Below are 18,761 nucleotides of genomic sequence, written 5' to 3' on the forward strand. Positions count from 1 at the left end.
GAATCACCACGGTGTTGATCTCTGAGGATTCCTGAGGAGCAAGAGTGCTCTTTGGAAGAAGGGAAAACATAAAAACCAGAGCAACAATTTTCCAAAGCACCAGGAGTCATTACTGTTCGTAATGATTCTCAGTGAAGGTCTGGATTAGGTTTTAAAGTCCGGAGGTGAGCACCTGATAGATAGCAAAGACCACCAGAATCCAGCATAGATAATTAAAGAACAAATCATGTTTGGTTACCCTGCTGGCTTCCCCTACATTGCACTGACAGATCCTACATTTATTAGACTAGAGTGTATGTGGCAGAGACTGCTACTTGTTCACCAATAAGTATTCTTCCTCATCTTTTTGCTAGAAGAACCCCCTGAGCTTTGGATGGGAACATAGCAGTTTGGGTAGAGATGCTACTTCTTAGACACTTTTATTGGGAGTGGCTTCTGTGACTGGGCTCTGGCCAATGGCCTACACGGATGAGTGATATGCCCTGCCTCTGCACTGCCTCCCTCTACTTTCTCTTCCCTTTTCCTGCGGGCTGGTAGAGTATGGAAATTTCAACCAGGTAGTGAGAATAATACCCAGGGAATGGTGGAGCAACACATAGAAGGTCTGTGAGTTGCTGAATGACCTCAGCAAGTAAAGCCATCTGTCTCCCTCTATACCATTTATTCAGGAACAGTAAACCACCATTTCGTCAGAGCCACTACAGGTTTAAGTCTACAAGTTATAGCAGCTTAGGTTATATCCTAACAAATTAAGTACATGAATGTCAATACAATATTTTTTTGGGTTCTCTATGATGTATTTCTATACATAGAGAAGAATGTATAAAATAACAGCTTAAATTTGTAGCTAGAAGAAAAATCTTACTCAAACCATCCTGACCAAGCATGGATAGAAACATAACCATCAGATGGAATTTGGTCCCACAGGTATTTTGTTTTCAGTACAATACATTGAAAACATTTTTAATTAGTTTATTTTAGGATAATAAAGTATACTATTACAAAAGGTACAAGTTACTAGAATATGAGCTCCATGAAGACAGGACTCATTTTTCTTTTCTCCATGGTATTTCCAGGACCTAGTCCAGTGCCTGGTGTATAGTAGTTGCCTAGTAAATGTTTTCATTCAATCAGCATCTGTTAAATAAATATCAATTGTGGACCAAGTGTGTGTTTTGTTACTGTCTAACTCACCACAGTTCCTGCCATCATACACTTGCCTTCTTCACATATCCTATGTTCCCTACTTGGCACCTGAAGGCATTTGATCCCTTGGGAAATTGGTTAGGGTACTAGACTACACTGCTGTTACGAATAACTCAGTGAGATTGGCCTAAAAATGAAAGTTTTTTTTCTCTGTTTCTCACCTGGTGAGTGCTCCCAGTCAGCGAGAGCTCTACCCCAAAATGGTCACACTGGAGTTTTCCAGTAAGTTGCTCTCTCATCTCCAGGTGACTGCATGATTTAGAATGAGTCACAATGAGTTCCAGCCATCGTGATGGCAAGAAAGGAAAAACAAACACATAAAAGAGACATGTACCCATTTTAAGCATACAGTTGGTGAGTTTTGATGAATGTATAACCTGTGTAAACATCTTCCCAATCAAGATCTAGAATTTAGGTTGTCAGATTCTTTCTTAAATTAGCTGTTTCTGGAAGATGCTTTGCCTCTGAATTTGTGGCTAGCATTAAACCGAGAGGGCTAACAATTATGTTGGGTCACATGACAACACTTCAAAAACACCTGGGAATCTAGAGACACAAGCTGGGGAAGGGTGTAAATTTTGTAGTTGAATACAAAAATCAGTATCACAAGGTAAAGAAAACCACACAAAATACATGTGTAGTTTAATAAATTGTGTGAGGGAGTACTCCTGCTCCTACTATCCGACTATCCATAGCCAAAAATAGACCACTGTTAGCCACAGGAAACGCCTCCATGTGCCTGCTGCCATCAGAACACCCTAAGCTGCCATAGGTAACCACTACCCTGACTTTTCTACTAGTGATTACTTCCTCACAGGTGTCTGTCATCTCACTGTTCCTACTTATACTCACTAGTAGAATCTTGTCCATTTTATCATTTGATAAGTTCCTGTTAGACTATAAATTCCACATTTATACCTTTACTTTCTTTATAATTTACCTATTATTGAACTGGTGCTATTTGACCTATAGAGTGTCCCACAGTCTGGGTGTTGTTGACTGCATAATACTTTTCATGTGGTTTAACAAGTTCTTCTCTCCTCACTATTTCCTGCAAATTAGTAACTGAACTCTAAGCATTAGCGGGCTTGGGTGAGATTCCTTTGGCAAAGTAGTGATAGTATGAGAGACCTTGAAAAAGTTCATGGAAAATGCATCTTCTCTTTTAACCCCATTTTCCATGAATATTTTGAAGTACCTTCATTCTTTCATCAGGAAGTATGTATTACCTGACTGTTTTTCTTTCTGTAGTTTCAGGTGCTGTTGATACGTAGTAGCTAATCTACTATCTCATTAAGTGTTGAAAAACGGTGACATTCTGCTTTGGTTATTTCTTCTTCATTGTTCACTTGCATTACTGTTAAAAAGGTATACCTCCCCTAATCTAATATTTGATTATCATGTTCATATAATCAAGGCAAGATAAATGCTTACATTTTCCTTCCATTTACCAGTTTTTAAAGATGATTGTTTATCTAAGATAATCCAAAGAAGATCTTTTTTAAATTTTTTTTTAATTTCTTGACAGACAGAGTTAGACAGTGAGAGAGTGAGAGTGAGAGAGAGAGAGAGAGAGAGAAAGGTCTTTCTTTTTCCGTTGGTTCACCCCCCAGTGGCCGCTATGGCCAGTGCATTGTGGCTGGCGCGCTGCGCCAATCCAAAGCCAGGTGCCAGGTGCCTCTCCCCGGTCTCCCATGAGGGTGCAGGGCCCAAGGACCTGGGCCATCCTCCACTGCACTCCCGGGCCACAGCAGAGAGCTGGCCTGGAAGAGGAGCAACCAGGACAGAATCCGGTGCCCCAAGTAGGACTAGAACCCAGGGTGCCGGCACTATAGGCGGAGGATTAGCCTAGTGAGCTGCGGTGCCGGCCCAAAGATGATCATTTTTAAATTAGCCTCATAAAGTCAAGAATTTCAACATGTTTAGTACAGAGTTAGGGTGTCACCCAGGAACACCCTCATTTCTGATGCCAAACATGACATTCAGAGGTCTCCAATACCACCATCATTCCAATGAAAATTGCAAATCTGGGGGTCCCCAAGGTACCTTTGGTTTGCTGATTACCTTGAAGAACTTCCAGAACTCACTGAAATCTGCTGTGCTCACAGAGAAGTGCACTGGAGCATCATAGTCAGGAAAGGGTCTAGATGAAAAGTGGCCAAGAAAAAGCACATAGTTCAGAGTCTAGCACGGTTCTTTGCATGGATCTTCCATTTGTCCTCTCCTGGCAAAGTCACTGACAGTACTAATTCCTTCTAAGAGCAAAAGATCAGTTTTTTCCTTTTTTTATAAGGTCCATAATTTAATTACAAGGGTTCCTGACTATCTCGCGAAGTTCCCATTCCAAATAAAATCACACTGGGAGTTAGGGCTTTATCATATGAATTTTTAGGTGAATGTGGACATTCAGAGCATAATGCAGGCCTTACAAGTGGACCACAGCTAGTTATTAACTGTTTTAAAAATTTTTAACTAAAAATATTTATTTTATATAGAGAGAAACAGAGAGTGTGAACACTCCCTTCTGCTGGTTCACTTCCCAAATGTATGCAAGGGGTTGGAGCCACAGCTGAGAGCTAGAAACTCACTTCAGGTCTACCATGTGAGTGACAGGAACCCAACTACTGAATCCATCCCTGTTATCTTAACAGGAAGCTGGAGTTAGGCGCCAGAGCCAGCAATCAAAGCTAGGCACTCTGATGTGGGACACAAGCATCCAGGCTAAATGCCCACTCCCACTAAAGACGTACATTCAAAATCTCACATGGATGTGTTCATTTTCCTAGGATGAATTGTGTTTCCCAGTGAAATCCCAGAGAGATGACTGACCCAAATTTTTAAGACCACTTTCATAAATTGTGAGCTCTTTGATAAGAGCATGTCTTTTCTCCCTTTCAACATGTAAATAAATGAATGAATATGCATTGTTCTGAGTTTTTTATTTGTATTTTTTAGAAGATATAAGGAAAGATAGTTTTCAATGATTTAAACTTTCTTTTCTCTACTAGTGTTTTTTATGACTTTCATGGGAATGTGAATTTATGGACTCCCTGTGAGTATATTTGCCCTGCAAATACAGGACCACTTATGGAGGATATGGGAATTAATGCAGGTGGGCATGGTGAAAATAATGTACTATGAGAAGACAGGCAAATAAAAATCTTGAAACAAGCCAAGAACAAGAATTTCTGCCATCTTTTTGGCTTGAAAACTTCCCAAGTGGGTGTTTGGTACAGTGATCAAGTCGCTCCTTTGGACACCTGCATCCCACATTGGATTGCCTTGTTTGAGTCCTGGCCACTCTGAGTCTGATCCAGTTTCCTGTTCATGTGCACCCTGGAAAGGGAGTAGCTGATGGAAAAAGTCCTTGGGTCCTTGCCATCAATGTGGGAGACGTAGATTGAGTTCTAGGCTTCTGCCATTGGCTTGGCTTAGCCCTTGATATCCCAGGGGCATATGGGGAGTGAACCAATGCATAAAAATTCTTCCCCTTCCCCTCCCACTCCCTCTCCTTTTTTCTCTGCCTGGCTTTCAAATAAAAGGAAAAAAATTTCATTTATCAGGTTGCACTTGGTCACTTAAGATAATAGCAGTATTATTTGCTTCATTCAAATGCATTCATTCATTCCAGTAATAAAACTGCAGGTGCTTCAACTCTAATAATTAATGCAATCAATGCCAAGATAGTTCCAGGACAGGTCTTGAGTCAGGGTACAGTATTTCCAGTAGATTTTAATCATCCTACCTAGCCTTGCAGATCCAGGTATCATTTCTAGTTAACACTTTTCTACTTTAATCAGGTGATAAGATACATGGCTGATAGAAGAACCAAGTGCATATTACATTTCCAAAAAAGCAACTACTGTGCTTAACACTCCAGACTGATTTCTGAAGTTTTATGCTCTGTGCCCACAACTCTCATCATGATTCAGAAGTAGGACTCACGGAATGACAAGAGCTGTCAGAAGTCAATCGCCAGGAACACTAAAAATAGGCAGATCAAACTCCGGAGCTCTGCTGATAAAAATTGCATGTTGTGAAAGAGCTGGCTCAGGGAGGCCTGCAGAGGAGAAAATTAGGCAGCACCATCCCCACCCGTGGGCACAGCGTGGAGACCTCCAACGCCATCTGTCTCCCCTGACAATGTATTGATATAAAATCAGATTAAATGAAGCTGAGTGGCCATTTTGAAGACAGAAAGAGAAAACGCAGCCTGAGGGGTAGTGATAAACAAAGGAAAGCAGAGGCTCGGTTGAGAGTTAGGGGCTGAAAGTTGGTGGGTTTGTGGTCCAGATTTTTTTTAAATTTCATTAATAATATAAAGAGAACATATTTCTTGTATTTCACAGGCACAATTCTAAGAAGATACCCATGCTTCCCTCCCTCCCCTTTTCCTTCCCTCAATCCCCCTCCTTCTTTCATTTTTTTAATTTTTGCAAAAACAGAATTTCAGCCCACTCTATAATCATAGGCTTAATGCACCACTAGCCTAATATTCAACAAGCAAAAAGTAGACCATAGTTCACAGGAGTATAAACAAGGGCTAAAAACATCAATCAAAGATGTCCATTTCATTTCTGTACATATTTTTTTCATTCTGTATTGATTAACACATATCAGAGAAAACATGATATTTGTATTTTTGGGACTGGTTTATTTTACTAAGCATAATGGTTTCCAGATGCATCCATTTTGTTGCAAGTTATAAGATTTCATTCTTTTTTATGGCTAAATAGTATTCCATATTGTATATATACCACATTTTCTTTATTCATTCATCAGTTGATAGACATTTGGGTTGATTCCATGTCTAAGATATTGTGAATTGATCTGTGATAAACATGGTGGGACAAATAAATTTCATGCTGATTTCATTTGGGTATATTCCCAGGAGTGGGATGGTTGGGTCCTATGGTAGATCTATTTTCAGATATCTGAGGAATCTCCATACTGTTTTCCTTGCTGGTTGTACTAATTTACATTCCCACCAACAGTGTATTAGAGTACCTCTCCCCACATCCTCACCAGCATTTATTATTATTTTTAAAATATTTGTTTGAAAGGCAGAGATACAGAGAAAGAGAGAGAAGAGAGAGAGAATCTTCCATATGCTGGTTCACTTCCCCAAAAGCCACAATGATCAGCACCGAGACAGATCAAAGCCAGCAACCAAGGGCCAGGAGCTGCTTCTGGGTCTCCCACATGGGTGCAGGGACCCAAGGACTTGGGCCATCCTCTGCTGCTTTCCCAAGCCATAGCAGAGATCTGGGTCAGAAGTGGAACAGCTGGGACTCAAACCAATGCCTCTATGGGATGCTGGAGCTGCAGGCTCTACCTTAACCTGCTGTTCCACAACACCAACCCCCTGGCCCCTTATTATTTTTTGATGTTTTGGATGATAGCCATTCTAACTGGGGTTAGGTGAAGTCTTGTTTTGGTTTTCCTTTGCATTTCCCTGATGGCTAGTGGTCCTGAGCATTTTTTCATGTGTCTGTTGGCCACTCCTATTTCATCCTTTGAAAAATGTCTGTTCATGTTTTCTGCCTATTTCTTACCTGGATTGCTTGTTTTGTTGTTGTTGAGTTTCTTGAGCTCTTTATAGATCCTGGATATTAACCCTTTATCAGTTGCATAGTTTGCAAATATTTTCCCCCATTTTGTCGATTGCCTCTTCACTTTGCTGAGTGTTTCTCTGCAGTATAGAAGCTTCTTAGCTTGATGTAATCCCATTCATATATTTTTGCTTTTATTGCCTGTGCTTATGGCATCTTTTCCAAGGAGACTTTTGGAAGAAGCCCTTTGCCTATGCCAATGTCTTGCAGCGCCCCCAAATTTTCTATCAGTAATTTGATGGTATCAGGTCATAGATTTTGATCCTTGATCCATTTAGAGTTGATCTTTATATAAGGTGTAAGGTAAGGGTGTTGTTTCATACTTGTGCTTGCATAGATGTGATCCAGATCTTTCTAGGGCTGTTAGGTAGAAGTGCTTTCAACTTCTTTTTTGCACACAGTCCCTCCCTTGTTACCCAGAAGATCTAAGGAGATATGGGGGTGCCTTGCTGACACCTCCAAATTTATTCTAAGAAGCTCACCACCCATGTAGGAGACCTGGGCTGAGTTCCAGATTCCTGGATTCAGCTGGGCCTAGCCCTAGCTGTAGGGGCATGTAGAAGGTGAATGAGCAGAAGGAGAATCTTTGTCTGTCTCTGTCTCTATTTTCCTGAGTTTCAAATATAGATAAATAGATAAACATAAAAATTAAATACCTTGGAATAAATTTAACCAAGGACAAAAAATATCTCTATGATGAGAATTACAAAACATTAAAGAAAGAAATAGAAGAAGATACAAAAAAATGGAAAAATCTTCCATGTTCATGGATTGGAAGAATCAATATAATCAGAATGTCAATACTACAGAAAGCAATTTACAGATTCAATGAAATGCCACTAAAAACACCAAGGGCATTCTTCTCCAATCTGGAAAAAATGATGCTGAAATTCATATGGACACACAGGAGACCCTGAATATCTAGAGCAATCTTATACAAAAACAAAGCCAGAGGCATCACAATACAAGATTTCCAGGCATACTACAGGGCAATTTTAATCAAAACAGCCTGGTACTGGTGCAAAAACAATGGATGGACCAACGACACAGAATAGAAACTCCAGAAATCAATCCATGCATCTACAATCATCTTATTTTTGACAAAGAAGTTAGAATCAATCCCTGGAGCAAGGACAGTCTTTTCAACAAATGGTGCTGGGACAATTGGATCTCCACATGCAGATGTATGAAGCAAGACCCCCACCTTATACCTTACACAAAAATCCACTCAAAATGCATCAAAGACCTAACTCTACAACCTGATATGGTCAAATCATTAGAGAACATTGGAGAAACTCTGCAAGACATCAGCATAGGCAAAGACATCTTGGAAAAGTCCCCAGAAGCACAGGCAATCAAAGCCAAAATTGACAAATGGGATTACATCAAGCTGAGATGCTGCTGCACTGCAAAAGAAACACTCAGCAAAGAGGCAACCAACAGAATGAGAGAAATTATTTACAAACTATGCAACTGATAAAGAACTAATAAGCATAATCTACAAAGAGATCAAGAAACTCCACAACAACAAAACAAACAACCCAGTTAAAAAATGGGCCAAGGACTTAAACAGACATTTTTCAAAAGAGCAAATTCAAATGGCCAGCACTATGGATAGCGGATAAAGCCTCCACCTAAGGTGCCTGGAGGAAGCTCCCGGCTCCTGGCTTCTCCATCCATTGCAGCCATCTGGGGAGTGAACTAGCAGGTGGAAGACATCTTTCTCTCTCTCTGTCTCTGTCTCTCTCTCTCTCCCTTTCTCTGTCTCTCTTTCTGCCTCTGCTTTCAAATAAATAAATCTTTTTAAAAAAGGAAAATCTTAAATAAGACAAAAAATCTTGTAGCTATAGCTTCTTGATTTTATTTTTAGTCATTATTTCTGGTAGTTTAATCAGACAAATGTTTAGTCACTTTAAGTCACAGAATTCCAGCTACAAAAAACTAAGGCTAAGCTACTTAAGTTTATTATTTTTTCCTCATACTGTTCATTCTCTACATTGTTTAAATCAAAGTATTATTTCTGTACAATCAAAAATGCATATAGAGTTGAAAATGTAGATGTTATTGTGATAGATTATGCCTTCAATTTTTCTTGAAAATATGATGTGCATGTCTCTAAGATGAATAGTACCCAAGTATGCATTTAAAATGCTTTTAGATATTGATTTATAAATCATGTTTCAGAAACCATGGTAGTTGTCCTTACAAACACAACAGATATCTCTTTAGTATTTGTTAATGGTTGTTGGATCAATGAAATAATGTATTCATTTACAAAACAGTTTAACATCAGATGTATATGCTCTTATATATAAAGATTTAAGATATTTAATTAATTGACAACGCATGACAATAATCCTCCTTCATATTCTCGGAAATCGAATGTTTCTGGGTCAGTTGTTAGAAGAAAGGAACTAAATTATCAGTCTCAATTTTATAGTAGCTATTAGATGCTATATTTTTTCAGAAAATATTGTTTCTTAATTAGGAAAAAAATTTCATATACTAAGGAGGAAAAAAGATTGTTTTTTCAAAAAAGATTTATTTGAAATGCTGAGTGATAACGAATCTTCCATCTGCTCACAAAATGGCCATAACAGCCTGGGCTGCTCCAGGACCAAGCCAAGTGTTCACAACTCCAGTCTGGATCTCCCCCATGGTTAGCAGGGGCCCAATCTTTTGGGTCACTTTCTTCTGCTTTCCCAGGCATGTTAGCAAGGAGCTGGATTGAAAGTGGAGCAGCCAGGACTCAAACTGGTACTCACATGGGATGCCAGCACTGCAAGCAGTGGCTTAACCCACTGTGCCACACCGTGGGTCCCCAAGATTATTAAAAATGGTTCAACTGATTCTCTACCTTATAAAAATTAAAAATTCACTCAAGGTTTTTAAAAAACTTGAATTTTTTGTGTAGTTGATGATGATTAATTTTGACACCCTGATATTAAGCAAAAGTAGAAAGCACTCCAATCTTGCAAAAATACAAGTTATTGTTTCTTTTCTAAGTATTACATTTTAATGTTGTTTGATGTTCAGTGAAAACTCAATGAAGAAGCCCTTTACAACAGATGCTGGCGAGGATGTGGGGAAAAAGGGACACTAACCCACTGTTGGTGGGAATGCAAACTGGTAAAGCCACTATGGAAGTCAGTTTGGAGATTCCTCAGAAACCTGAATATAGCCCTACCATACCACCCAGCCATCCCACTCCTTGGAATTTACCCAAAGGAAATTAAATTTGCAAATAAAAGAGCTGTCTGCACATTAATGTTTATTGCAGCTCAATTCACAATAGCTAAGACATGGAATCAACCTAAATGCCCATCAACAGTAGACTGGCTAAAGAAATTATGGGACGTGTACTCTATAGAATACTATACAGCAGTAAAAATAAGTGAAATCTGGTCATTTGCAACAAAATGGAGGAATCTGGAAAACTAAATGCTGAGTGAAATAAGCCAGTCCCAAAGGGACAAATATCATATGTTCTCCCTGATTGGTGACAACTGAGCACCTAAAAGGAAACTTGCAGAAGTGAAATGGACACTATGAGAAACAATGTCTTTTTTTTTTTTTTTTTGACAGGCAGAGTGGACAGTGAGAGAGAGAGAGACAAAGAGAAAGGTCTTCCTTTTCCGTTGGTTCACCCCCTAATGGCTGCTGCGGCTGGTGTGCTGCAGCCTGCGCACCGCACTGATCCAAAGCCAGGAGCCAGGTGCTTCTCCTGGTCTCCCATGCAGGTGCAGGGCCTAAGGATTCGGGCCATCCTCCACTGCCTTCCCGGGCCACAGCAGAGAGCTGGACTGGAAGAGGAGCAACCGGGACAGAATCCGGCGCCCCGACTGGGACTAGAACCCTTGTCCTGACTGTTGAGGAACAACTTGCTATTTTATTCCTTTTAGTATTTTTTTGTTCTACTTAATACCATTGGTTGAACTCTTTAATTAACACACAATTATTCTTAGTCTTTAAAATTTAACTGAAAAGTGATCCTTGTTAAACATAAGAGTGGGAATAAGGAGAGAAGAGATGTACAGTTTGGCACATGTTCACTTGGACTTATCCCTAATGGTAGAGCTAGAAATGTGCCAGGGGATTCCAATTCAATCCCATCAAGGTGTCATGTACCATGACATCTTACTTGTTAAAGAGATTAGTTTAAGTTCATAATTGATCAAAAAGATAGGATTAAGTGTCAAAGAGATTGCATAAATAAGACCACTGTCTGCAAATAATAATCGATAGAATTAAAAAGGAGAGAATGATCCTACATGGGAAGCAGGATACATAGCAGACTCATAGAATGGCAAATGCCCTAAACAACACTCTGGCCTCAGAAGCAGCCCTTAAGGCATTCAGATCTGTCTAAAAAGCCCTTGAAAGTTTCATAGGCATGGAAAGCCAAGACACTGAGGAAAAAAAAAAAAACAAAAACAAACAAACAAAAAAACCTAAATGAAAGATCTCTGTGAGTGAGATCCCAACGGGAAGAATGGGCCATCAAAGAAGGCAATACCTTTCTCTGATTGGAGAGAGAGAACTTTCACTTTGATTATGGCCTTGTCTAAATAAGATCTGAGTTGATGAACTCAAGAAGCTTCCATAGTCTTGGCAGCTCATGACAAGAGCCTCGGGTGATTACTGACATCATAAATAAGAATGTCAATTATTAAATCAACAACAGGAGTCACTGTGCACTTACTCGCCATGTAGGATCTCTGTCCTTAATGTGTTGTACTATGTGAATTAATGGTAAAACTACTACCCAATCACTACTCTGTACTTTGTGTGTCTTTGTGGGTGCCGTCTGTTGAAATCTTTACTTAGTATATACTAAGTTGATCTTCTGTATATAAAGAAAATTGAAAATGAATCATGATGAAGAATGGGATGGAGAGGGAGTGGGAGATGGTATGGTTGCAGGTGGGAGGGTGGTTATGGGGGGAAAAGCTGCTATAATTCAAAAGTTGTACTTTGGAAATTTATTAAATAAAATTTGAAAAAAAAAAAAAGGAAATGAAGTTTCAGGGCTGGCGTTGTGGCTCACTTGGTTAATCCTCCTGCGGTGCCAGCATCCCATTTGGGTGCCGGGTTCTAGTCCAGCTCTCTGCTGTGGCCCTGGGAAGGCACTGGAGGATGGCCCAATTGCTTGGGCCCCTGCATCTGCATGGGAGACCAGGAGGAAGCACCTGGCCCCTGGCTTCAGATTGGCACAGCACTGGCCGTTGCTGCCATTTGGGGAGTGAACCAGCAGATGGAAGACCTTTCTCTCTTTCTCTTTCACTGTCTATAACTCTACCTGTCAAATAAAAAAGAAAGTGAAGTTTCATTGAACCAAAGTTGGCCATATTTACAATATATACCTGTATATCCATCAAATGAAACAGAGCTGCTTGTATACGTTAATGGGAAGAAATAAATCTTTCAACCATAGCCATGTAGCACACAGAAATGGGGTGAGGGCAGGCAGAAGGATCCTTCCAGAATACATGGAAGTTGGTCAAATATGTCTCCACAGTTCCCCCTCCCATCTTCCTCTTCATCTGATTCACCAAATGAGTGACTGTTGCTTTTAGTAAGTTTTGGTAGTCAGGACTTTGGGGGAACATCAGAGTGAGATGAGCTTAATATTTAGCAATTTATAGAAACAAAACAGTGTGGGAAGACACTGCCCATGCTAATTTTTGTGCCTCTGTATGCCCCAGAGTGTGGAGTTGTCTGTGTCGTGGGAAGATCTGAGCGAGGAGCAGCTGAGTTTGTGCTGTGCACAGTGGCCTTTGTTGAGCTCCTCACCGGTGCTTTGCTACCCTCTGTGCATGGCTTCTCCATGCGCCCCTCCGCATTTCAGGGCTGGAATCTCCTCCATCCTTCTTCATTGTCTTCCTGTGCTACTCACACAAGCCCTCTGCCTCTCGACCCTGCCTGTCGGCTTGCAAAGGCCCTGGGCAGCATCGCTTCCCACAGCTTCTTCCCTGGGAAATGGAGAACTGAGGGTGTTTAAAGTCTTCATGGTTTTTTTAAGATACAAAAGTTAAGACGCTGTTGAGACAGGGAAGTAGAGGAAGCAGTCGGGCCACCTGGAGATAATAGTTCTTAGTTAGCTCAAGTCCTGCAGGATATGGGTTTGGTTCCCCTTGATCTGAAGATAGACCCCGTACCTGACCAGGGCCGTACCAGTTTAGGCCGGCAAGGCTGACCTAGGTTGACCTACAGGTTAGTATGCACTCACTGTGGTAACTTAGCATTCTACATGCTACACCTACCGGCTGCCAGGAGGGAAGCACAGGATTCTGGGGAGTGTCCACCTACTTCGCAGAAACACCATGAATATTCCTCCCCCCAATGAGAATGTACTTCCTCTTTCATTAAACAACCCATTTAGGGGCTGGTGTCATGGCACAGCCGGTTAAGCTGCGGCCTAAAGTGCTGGTACCCCTTCTAGACAAAGGTCCGAATCCCGGTTACTCCACTTCTGATCCAGCTCCATGTTAATGCACCTGGGCAAGCAGCAGAGGATGGCCCAAGTGCTTGGGCTCCTGCATCCATGTGGGAAACCTGGAAAAAACTCCTGGCTCCTGGCTTCAGCCTGGCCAAGCTCTTGCCATTGTGGCTATTTGGGGAATGAACCAACAGAAGAAAGATCTCTCTCTCTCTCTCTGCCTCTCCTTCTCTCTATAATTCTGCCTTTTAAATAAATTCAGTCCTTTTAAAAAACCCACAAAACAACCCATAAAATGTTAAACACAATTCAGAGACCTGTCCACTGCCCTTCAAGGAGGTCCCATTCCGACTGTGGAGTGTGTCTTCACTTTCCCAGTAAAATACTTGCTACTCGCGTTTCATTATTCTCCCACTCACTCCTGAATTCCATCTTGAAGCAAAATCAAGGAGCTGGGTACCGGCCAGCCTCCGCTGCCCAGCATCACTGTTTTGGGTGCTGCCCCCTTCTGCTTACCTTTTGGGAGGGCTCAGCCCCTCATTGCGTGCTTGCGTCCATGGAGAGGACGCTGCGCCTTTGATTTTCTTGTGTTGGCAAGCCCATCCTTCAGAACCACTGCAACACAGGAGGCCATCACTGACAGACCAGAATCCTCTCTTCTAAAGCCAAGGAAACTACCTGTGCGATGGGAATTTTGGGAACCCAAAAGGCTTTTGGCAAGATAGCCTCAATGCTCCCAGAACTCTGAGGGAAAGGAACTAGCAGGTGAGGCTCTCCATCTGGCAAGGTGAGAGCTGGGAGGAGCTGCTCATAATCAGGTGAAGCTGGCTTTGCTGGGGGCAGTTACCTCTCTCCTCCACCCAGCTGGAGTCTGGCCCTGCTCAGCTGTCACGTCTGAAATGAACACCATTAGAATCACTGGTGGTAAAAGTGGTTCTCATGGTGGGGGCAGTGTTGAGGCATAGCAGGTACAGCCACCACCTGCAACACCAACAACCCACATGGGCGCTGATTGGAGTCCTGGCTGCTCCACTTCTGATCCAGCTCTCTGTCAATAAGCCTGAGAAAGCAGCAGAGGATGGCTCAAGTCTTTGGGCCTCTGCACCCACGTGGGAGGCCCGAAAGAAGCTCCTGGCTTCGGTCTGGCTTGGACCTGGCCATTGCAGCCAGGAATGAGCCAGCAGATAACAATCTGTCTGTTTCTCTCTCTGTGTGTAACTGTGTCTTTCAAATAAATAAATGAACCTTTTTACAGTGGTTCCCATGGACCATGGGTCTTCTGGGTGTTATTGTTAACATGCACATATTACATATTATCTGAAAGTAGCCTGTTCCTATCCCACCTGTTTCTGTGGTAGTTGATGGCCTCTGGATCAGCTTTTAAATCCTAAGGACCTGAGACCCCATCAACGACTGGGGTGGGGTGTAGAGGGGAAGCAGTGCACACCCTGAGTTGAGGGCTGGGGGCAAAATAAAGACAGTGGGTCAAGGAGGACTAAGAGAGGGTGGGGAGTTTGGGGGCCCAGGGGTCTGCAAGGGAATGAGACAAACCTTTAAAAAGGTTGCAGGACCCTAAAGGGAAGAGAAAACAGACTTAGGGGAAGGGCTGAGAGTCCTAAACCCACATCGCCTTTTTCAGTTTAGCTTAAGCCTTCTTCTACTGGCTGTCAAGTTGACTCCCACTTCTCTAGTCAGAATTTAGTAACATTTTTGGGAGAAAATCAAGGCTAATTTGTTCTTGCTTGTTTTCTGGCTGTGAGCAGTGGGCTTTGGTTTTTGGCATAAACATGCTTTGTCCTTACTAGTGCTAAAAATGCCTAAAGTAAAGATCTTTGCACTTAGCACAGGGAAGGTGGCTTTGCAAAGGAGTACTTTTCAGAATTCTGAAAGATTGGCAAAGGGCAACTGAGATTTTAGTTTAAGTTTGTAATTTATAAAGTGTTAATAGAAATGAGAAACTTACAGGTCTCCAAAGGTGGTTTAAGGTGTACAGGTCATTATTATATCCTCTTTTTTTTTTTTTAATTAGTTTTCATTTTATTTGGAAAAGAGTGAGTGGGGGTAGAGAGATATTCTATTATCTGTTACACCCCCCCCCCAATTTACCCTAATAAGCAGGTCTGGGCCAGGCCAATGCTGGGAGGCAGGAACTCAATTCAGGTTCCCCACGCGGGTGGCAGGAACCCTATTACTTGTGTCACCACCACTGTCTCCCAAGATGTGCATTAGCAGGGAGCTGGAATCAGGAGCAGAGCTGGGGCTTGAACCCAGGCACTCCAATATGGGATGAGGCTTTCCAAGCAGTCTGCTAACTGCTGTGCCTAATGCCTGCCCCCATTCCATTTTTCATTTTTAAATTTATAAAAAATATTATTTATTTGAAAAGCAGTGTTACAGAAAGAGAGAAAGAGATTTCCATCCACCGGTTCACTCCCCAAATAGCCACAATGGCTAGAATTGGGCTGATCCAAAGCCAGGAGCCAGGAGCTTCTCCCAGGTCTCCCACTTGGGTGCAGGGGCCCAAGTACTTGGGTCATCCTCCACTGGTTTCCCAGGCAGATTAGCAGGGAGCTGGATTGGAAGTGGAGCAGCGATGTCTCAGTCCAGTATCCATATGGGATGCCATCATCACAGTTGATGGCTTTACCTGCTATGTCACGGTGCAGTCCCCAACACCCCCATTTTTCTTTCATAGCAATTTATCAGGAAGTGAATTGTCATAATGGTCTGGGACTACTTCCTTCTCAGAAAAAGAGTGATAGAAATAGCTAGGTGGTTAAGGAGGCAGATAGGTAGGTAGGATGGGACAGGATCATCAGAAGGAAAAGGTACAACTTCTCCATGAGAGAGGCTTCTGTTTGACACTTTGTACTAAAGAGTTCCAACCCTACTACATCCATTCTCCACTGTATCACTCTCTCCTTCTGTTAGGAATTGAAATATCTGTCATTCTCCTGATGTCCTGTTAACTTACCACCTTTCATAAGAGACTAATTCTTGTGAAGAAACTTCATAAGCAGAAAGAAAATTGAAGAAATCATTTACCTAAAAAAATTCTCTAGCCAAGATGGGTTGAATATGAGCATAAAGCTTCCTCCTCATACAACAATTCCATGTAACTTCTTAGATAGGACATGGAGCCCACATACCTCAATCATACCTATTCCAAAGTGTCTACCTTGAACTCTCTTAGTTTTCTTTTTTAATGTCCAAGAATACAGGTTTTTAAGTAGCCTAGAATATGGGTATGACATGACATACTATCATTTTAATAATTTTGCATACCACTTTGATACTCCTTGAGTTACTTAATTTTAAAAAAATTTTTGAAGCCAGTGCTGCGGCTCACTAGGCTAATCCTCCGCCTTGTGGCGCCGGCACAGCGGGTTCTAATCCCGGTTGGGGCGCCGGATTCTGTCCCGGTTGCCCCCCTTCCAGGCCAGCTCTCTGCTGTAGCCTGGGAGTGCAGTGGAGGATGGCCCAAGTGCTTGGGCCCTGCACCCCATGGGAGACCAGGAGAAGCACCTGGCTCCTGCACTCAGATCAGTGCGGTGCGCCGGCCGCAGCGCGCCGGCCGTGGCGGCCATTGGAGGGTGAACCAACGGCAAAAGGAAGACCTTTCTCTCTGTCTCTCTCTCTCACTGTCCACTCTGCCTGTCAAAAAAAAAATTTTTTTTTTTTTTTTTGAGAGAGAGCACATTCCTATCTGTTGGTTCACTCCTCGAATGCTTGCAACAGCCGGAGCTGCTCTGAGGCCAAAACCAGGATCCGGGAACACAATCCAGATCTTCCACATAAATGGTGGGGACCCAGTTACTTGAACCATCACTTCTGCCTCTTAGGTCCACATTAGCAGGAAGCTGGAGTTAGGAGCCAGAGCTGGGAATTGAACCCAGCACTGTATTGTGGGATCTGGACATCTTAATTGTCAACTTCCTGCTTCCCCTCTAAGTTCTTGAAATTTGACATTCCTCTATAAGTTATTAAGATTCAGTTTCAGTTTTATGTGAGGTTATGTCAGAGATGTATTCTTCTAGAGTGATCGGAATGGTTAAATGCTGAGAAGGATAGATTTCAGGAATAGGCAAAGAAAAAACCATAATTCTAGAACTTACTGCCTGAGCTCTGTATGAGGGCTCTCCAAGACACACATTGTTTCATCATTGAGTCCTCATGACAAGAGCCTTTGAGATAGATGGGGAGGATCATTCTTGCCTGATAAACATTCCAGGTACAAAGACAATAAGAGGTTTGTCTGAGCTTACACTGCCTCTCTGTGGCTGCTCAGGGACTTGGAATGTCTTTTGATGGCCCTTGTGAGATTCACGTCACTTTTTTTCCTCCAGGCCTGAACACCTAATATTTTATTCATGGTGTGCCACAGAATCTCCAGAAAGCAGACTCAGAGCAGAGTTTAGTGTTTAGTGTTCAGGGAATGCTCTGGGAATCAACACCTGTGGAAGGGAAAGGGAGGAAACAGAGCAGGGCACAAGCCTTGATTGACTTGAGTAGTGCCTCTCACACTGGTGTGCATGTCAGTCAGCCAGGGATCTAACAAACACACACTGCTGGCTTCAGTAAGTCTGGGGTGGGGCCCATACTCTACACTTTCATCAGGTTCCAGGATTATGCTGTTGCTGCATCAAGTAACAAAGCTAACTCCTTATCCTGACTTGGTCCTTGATTGAACGTCTTTATTTTGCCTCCACTCCTTTCATGTCCCCAGAGCACAGTGAGAAATTTATTCTCTCAAAGTTGTGGAGGCCAGAAGTCTGAAATCAAGGTATTGGCCAAGGTCAATGTGCTTTCTTAATGCCCGTAAAGAGGCTCTTTTCTGGTCTCTCCCAGTTTCTGGTAGCTGCAGGCATTCCTTGGCTTGAGCAGCATTATTACTCCAATCTCTCCCTCCATCTTCACAGGCCTGGCTTCTGTGTGTGCTCATGTCTGTATCCACATTTCCCTCTCCCTCTTCTAACAACACAGGTCACATCGGCTAAAACCCCTACCTATTGAGCTCAATTTAACTAGATTATCTCTGCACAGGTTCTAGGTTCCGGGGATTCAGACTGCAACACATATCTTTTGGGAACACACAATCAACTCATAACAATATCTAAACATGGTGGGGGTTGGATCTACTAAGCACTTGAAGCACTTCAGAAACATTCATAGCAAATAATTTAGTACCCATCTAATTGGTAAAATTATCAAAGATAATGCAGTGGGTGGAACTGTAAAGCTCAGATTCCAGAATGATCTGTTTCATGGGTTCTGGCTGTTGGGACAGCAGATTGTCATATGTACCAGGGCACTTTCTCAGTGTCTGCTGCATAAATCCTATGATGGTTGCTGTACAGTGGATCCTGAGTTAAAAACAATGGAGAGGGCTGGCGCCATGGCTCACTAGGCTAATCCTCCGCCTGGAGTGCCGGCACACCTGGTTCTAGTCCCGGTCGGGGCACCGGATTCTGTCTCGGTCACTCCTCTTCCAGTCCAGCTCTCTG

The sequence above is a fragment of the Oryctolagus cuniculus genome, chromosome 9 (genome assembly GCF_051225735.1).
Source record: "Oryctolagus cuniculus isolate XC-2025 breed Fujian yellow rabbit chromosome 9, ASM5122573v1, whole genome shotgun sequence".
NCBI lineage: Eukaryota > Metazoa > Chordata > Mammalia > Lagomorpha > Leporidae > Oryctolagus > Oryctolagus cuniculus.